Consider the following 6075-nt stretch of genomic DNA (forward strand, 5'->3'; position numbering starts at 1 on the left):
GAGAGAAGATGGGCTGCTCAGCGCTCCTCAGAGACTTGTGGTATGCAATTCTTGGTATCGCATATTGATCCCAAGTCTCCGGTATTTGGCTCATTTTGGCACTTCACAGTTTTTGGAGGCATTTGGCTCCTTCAGCTCTTGATGGTAGGGGCAGAACCATGGGGTCTTGAGTTCTCTGTCCTCTGAGGAGGACTCTTTGAATTGTTTGTGAAATGCCTTGGGCCACTGGAGCTGGATTGGTATCAATCCTGGTGTTGATGGATAGCTGCAGGGCCTCAAGTTGAGCTGCCACTTATGTACATTGACCACGCACCTACCATTTTGAGTCACACCCATATGATGGAAATTTCTAGACATCTTGAAGGTGATTGAAATCAGGAGGTAATCAAGAACGGCCAGTGGATGGACAAAACTGGCTGTAGATGTAATATTTTCTGATATGGAAAAAAAGTACAGAGGCGCCCCGGAGTAGGTGTGTGTTGGGACTATTGGGTTGGAGGGCAGAGTGATTCTCCATTGGCTCAGGATCTGGGCAAGCTCGAGAATTCATTTGAGTCAGGACAGATGTTGAAGCGCCACCAATGATGACTTTCTCTGGATTCTTCACCTTCTGAAGGATGGATGTGACCATCTGAGACAAGATCATCATAGTCTGTGGTTTGCTGATAGTAAACGCCATGGTGGTTAAGCCTTGGGCATCCACGGCTATGTGATAAGGAGAGGACGAGAGAAGGGTGGGCTCAAAGTGTTTGGTAATATAGCACTCCAACCCAACGCTGGGCCAAGCACGCCCAACAGGCTGCCTATCATGGACACAAGCCCTGTTTGCCAGGAAAGTAACTCTTGTGTTTATCCTTGGTGACCCACGTTTCTGATAAGAAGGTGAAGGCGTGTCCTTGGACCTTATCAAGACACCGTCTAGCTCCAGCCACTTGCAGCATGTTTGCTTGTCCATGACAGTTGAGGAAGCAGGCAGACACTGGTTTATTCCCTCCTAGGAAAGAGAGATTACTATGGCCATTGTGAGATGGAAAGGGAAGGATGGTTGGGAAGAGGAAGAGGGTTTAAGGGCTAGAAGCTTAAGTCTTGAAAACGATTTGGGCCTGGGAATATGGGAAGAGGACGGATTGGAAGAGGAGGTGCACTGAAAGGTGCATACCACAGTTTCATGGGAGGCCCCTGTTCGTGGGGGGCGTGGCCCCACTCACTGGTGTCACAATTGGCACCAATTAACTACTGAAAACTATTAAAAACAAGATCTTTGTTGGAGGATTAAAAACGCACTTCAGCCATTCGAGGCGTCAGCTGACTTATTCCACAGGGGGGTACACCCAGGGGTAAGGAAAACCCTCTGTGATTTTCATTGGCTTACTCACGGAATTGAGGATGGCAATGGTGAGTCCGTTCAACGCAATGATACAAATTGATAATCACGCAACTAAAGTACCAAAATCGGACTCGAAAAGTCCGTTTGATACTCACTGTCAAAATGAAGTCTTCAACGATGTCTCTATGGGGGCAGAGGGAAATGTTCGGACATTCAGGTCTACTGGACAGTTGGAGGGTTCTAAAGTCAAAGCAAGACTTTTGAAATCCTTTGGGGGCCATAAAGTTAATGGAATACCCAATTGTCATTACATAGTCCAATCTTTGGTTTAACAATACTTTAAAACAAGATGAGAAGAACAAAGCGTTGTCTACGTAAAAGCATAAACGAAGTGGCCATGAAAGAGCAAGTATACTAATCTGTAAGAAATATATCTCTTATTTGTCTTTTTGTCCTTTTTGCCTGATTATTGAGAATTGTTAGGCAAAAGGGGATCACAAAAAGGCAGGACAGTCGCTATGTTGGTCAAAAACATGGCCTTATTTCAAGGGTTTGTGACTGACAATATTCTGAAGGGATGTTGGGCCAAGGGCAATAAGGTGTTAGCAAGTCCTTGACCGGGAAGGACAACTTGTGTCTGGACCTCACCTCCGTAAAGTTCAAGTTCCCGTGGAACATCGAGTCAGATTGCTTTGGATTCAGAATCAAAGAGCAAAACTAGACGCACACCAGACGGGGAATACTTTTGTCTGTCCACGCGATCTACAATCCCTTTGGATTTGTTGGCCCTGCAGTAATGCCTGCGAAGGGATTACTCCAAGAGTTGTGTCGGTGGGGTCACGGATGGGACGTTGAGATTCCTGATGTTATGAAAGCTTGTTGGGTCCAATGGTGCAAAGAGTTGGACCTTATGGCTGATTATGAGATTCCAAGATGGTCCCAAGAATCAGCTTCGTCTCAATTTCACATCTTTTGCGATGGCAGTGAGGTGGGTTATGGTGCAGTGGCATACCTTTGGGTCGAAGATGACCGTGGGGTACGTTGTACTTTAATGCTGGCAAAATCAAGAGTGGCCCCTCTGAAAAAGAAAAGATATCTATACCCCAACTGGAACTGGCAGGGGCAAAACTAGCCATAGAATTGATGACAACTCTCAAAAGGGAGAAATCTGTGCCTTGGGACAACGAATATTACTGGATGGATAGCGAAACAGTGTTGAAGTATATCAGGAATGAAAGGAAGATATTTCAGCGGTTTGTTCTGTTTTAGCTCTATCCCCTTTGCCAAATAATCCTAAACAAATGCCGATTGCCATGAATGTACGAATGAAATGTCCCTCAAATGTTCACAATGATCCCTCTCGGGCTGCGAGTGGAAACGTTTTTGTTAACCCAGGCCACCTGAGTTGTGTGAGTGATTGCCATCTCCCAAACATAAGCAAAGGTCACCGGTGGAGGAACGACGAAGTGGTAACATATGGGATCGCTCACGCTTGGTAAAGTAATGCCGAAATCTAAGGATAACCTTGGGGCACTGAGCAGAAATTCAGTGTGGGAAGATCTGGGATACGTCGAACAACTACCAATCGGTGAGCGATGGTTAGTCTCTCTTAATACCCGGTCCATTATTTCCAATTATGAAAAGATAGAATTGCTTCTTTGTCATCAAAGGCCTCAATTTTTGGTGTTACAAGAACTATGACAAGCTGACAGGATGCCCCTTTCTTTTGACAATTACCATCTGGAATCAAAGACCCGAGTAGGGAAGAGGGGGGTGGGGTGGGAGTTTTAATAAATAACTCTGTTTCATACACTAGATTCGATGAGGTCTGTTTAATGTCTGATAGTTGCGAGATTCTTGGGATAGTAACACCACAGTTTTGTGTTTTATCTGTTTACATTCTACCTAATGCACCATTTCAAAACGCCATTGAAGAGTTAGACAAATCTATCACATGTGTCGATCGTTGGAAAACTGTATATGTTTGTGGAGACTTCAACGAAGATTTTTTAAAGTCAAATTCGAAATCTGAAAAGCTTAACGACCTCGTGCTATCGTTTCAATTGTCACCTTTGATTTCTGTACCTACCCGAATCACGCCTCAATCTTCCACGCAAATTGGTAATATTTTTACGAACGCGAAAAATGACATCAAATGCGGAGTCCTACTTTGTGACATCAGTGACCACCTTGGAACGTTTGTGTCGCTTGGAAAGCCCTCGACAGCTCAATTGAATCCCCCGTCAATTAAACGCCGAAACACTAGTTACAGAAACATTAGCAGATATTTTCGTGGCTTATCCCCTTGACCGCTTGACCGCTTTGCCTTATGCCTCAACCAATCTGAGTTGAAAATTTCGGTCGACGCAGAATTTAATTGGTTTTTGGAAGGGGTTGAGCGGATAAGCGGTGAAGTGGATAAGCCACGAAAATAGCAGCTATTGAGAAACTTCGAAAACTGTTGGCAGAGACTTGTTGGCATTTGTCATTACATGATCCTGCTGTTGCTTTTAATAACTTTCAAGCCAAGTTTTTAGATGCTTTTGAAAGATCTTGTCCGATAACACAAGTAACATGAAGAAGAAGACAAGCAATCCTTGGATGACACCGGGTCTTCTCAGGTCAAGATCAGTAAAGCAGAAGCTCTTTTTTGAATACCAAAAGCACCCTACGCCTTCAACCAAACTCGCCCTTTCCAAGTTTTCGAACAAATACATTAAGACAATAAGAGCTGCTAAAGCCAAATATTGACTCAAATTGCAAAGATGTGAGGAAAGTTTGGAAGGGGGCAAAATGCCTCCTTGGGCGAGATTTTGTTAGAGATAGTGGTCCTTCACAACTCAACGTGGGTTCCGAGGTAATAACTGAAAAGGACAGACATACCTCTTCCTTAAATGCTTACTTTTCGACAGTTGGAGGTTTGGTGGGTGGACAATCTACCAATACGGCTGATTGCCTCCGCAACATGCCAACTCTACCCAACCAGAGGACTTATTATTTTAAGGCGGTTACTCGCTTTCAGATTTTGAACATTATTGAAAAACTGCCACTCAAATCAAGCTCGGGGCTTGACGGAATTTCCAACGTGGTCTTAAAGGGTGTGAAGGTTGAATTTGCTGATCCGCTTGCCCACCTTGTCAATATTTCTTTAACCACTGGCTACATTCCTCAGAGTTTGAAATGTGGAAAGGTCATTCCACTATATAAAGCTGGGGATCGCCAAGACATGTCAAACTACAGACCGATTTGTATTCTTTCAATGATCTCTAAAATCCTAGAGAAAGTGGTGTACCAGCAGATTTTCACGCCTTTTAACAAAGATCACATGACCACAAACCAATTTGGCTTCCCACCCAATCACTCGACCTCGCATGCCTTACACCATTTTTTGAGACAAATCTTTGAAAACAGCAATAACTTTAAGTTTTCTTTGGCGATTTTCATTGATCTGAAGAAAGCGTTTGACACTGTAGACCACGAAATTTTACTTGCAAAAATAGAGCACTATGGGTTCAGCCACGATATTTTGTCTTGGTTACGAAATTACTTGACGGGGCNCTAGGCCCACTCTTATTTCTCATCTATATTAACGACCTTCCTGCGGCCACATTGTTTAAAACAACTATGTTTGCCGACGATACAACCCTTCAATACTTCGGTAACAACCTTAAGGAGATGGGGGTGGAGTGTAATTATTGGTTTGGTAACTTGGCGAAATGGTTTGAATGTAATGGACTGGAATTGAATCTGAGAAAGACAAAGCTGATGTTGCTGAACACTTCCAGAAGAGGTGTCAATCACGATTTTGAGCTTCTGCATAACGGTCATATAGTCGAGCAGATCGGGACTGGGCGCAAAGAAGAGTTTATAAAATTTTTTGGGGTCGTTATTGACGATAAGATGTCCTGGAAGGGTCATGTTTTAGAATTATCTAAAGGAGTAAGGCAGACCTTGTTCACCTTATTCTTGTCGAAAAACGCTTTGCCCCCGAACATCCGACTATTATTATATAATGCACTCATCATGAGCAAACTTGAGTATTGCCTTGAGTTTTTTAGCCACGCTGCATCAATTGACAAATTACTTACACTACAGAAGAAGGCTTTAAGGTGGATAGTTATGTCAAAGAGAAATGCTCCCACGGGTGCTTACTTCAAAAAACTTAATGTCCTCAAAGTTACTGACAACGGTTAAGCTATGTATTTAGCTGCCAGAAAGACCTCATTCCCAAGAGTGTGAGCAATTTCAATCTCAAAATACAGAGGGGAGGGATTCTTCATGCAGCTTTGCCATTAGTTCGACAAGCTTGGCAACAAAAACTGCCAGACTTCTTTTTTGCTCAAACTTAGAATTTATTTCACACTGAACATCAAATCAAAAATGACCCACAAATGACACTGGGGCAGTGGACTGGGTATGTGAGAGAGAAAATAGTTAGCTCTCATTCGACGACATGCAAATTAATGACTGCTTTATTTGCCAATAACCCGGGTGCCTTTGGTGAAGTTGGATTACTTTCCAAGGATGAAATTTGCCCCTGTTGAGGCCACTTCATAGGACCAATACTGGTGGACTGATCCCCAACCTGGAAAACCCTTGACCCCGACAAAAAAAATGGGCCCCATGAAAACAAGCCGTTTTGAGCGATTTTCTTACAGATTGGAAGTTTTAAAGTTTCGTATTTTTGTCCACTTTTGTCCATTCCTGGACACCCTTATTTTTGGACACTTTGGGACAAGGGTGGACAA

Source organism: Tigriopus californicus, chromosome 7, assembly GCF_007210705.1.
Source record: "Tigriopus californicus strain San Diego chromosome 7, Tcal_SD_v2.1, whole genome shotgun sequence".
NCBI lineage: Eukaryota > Metazoa > Arthropoda > Copepoda > Harpacticoida > Harpacticidae > Tigriopus > Tigriopus californicus.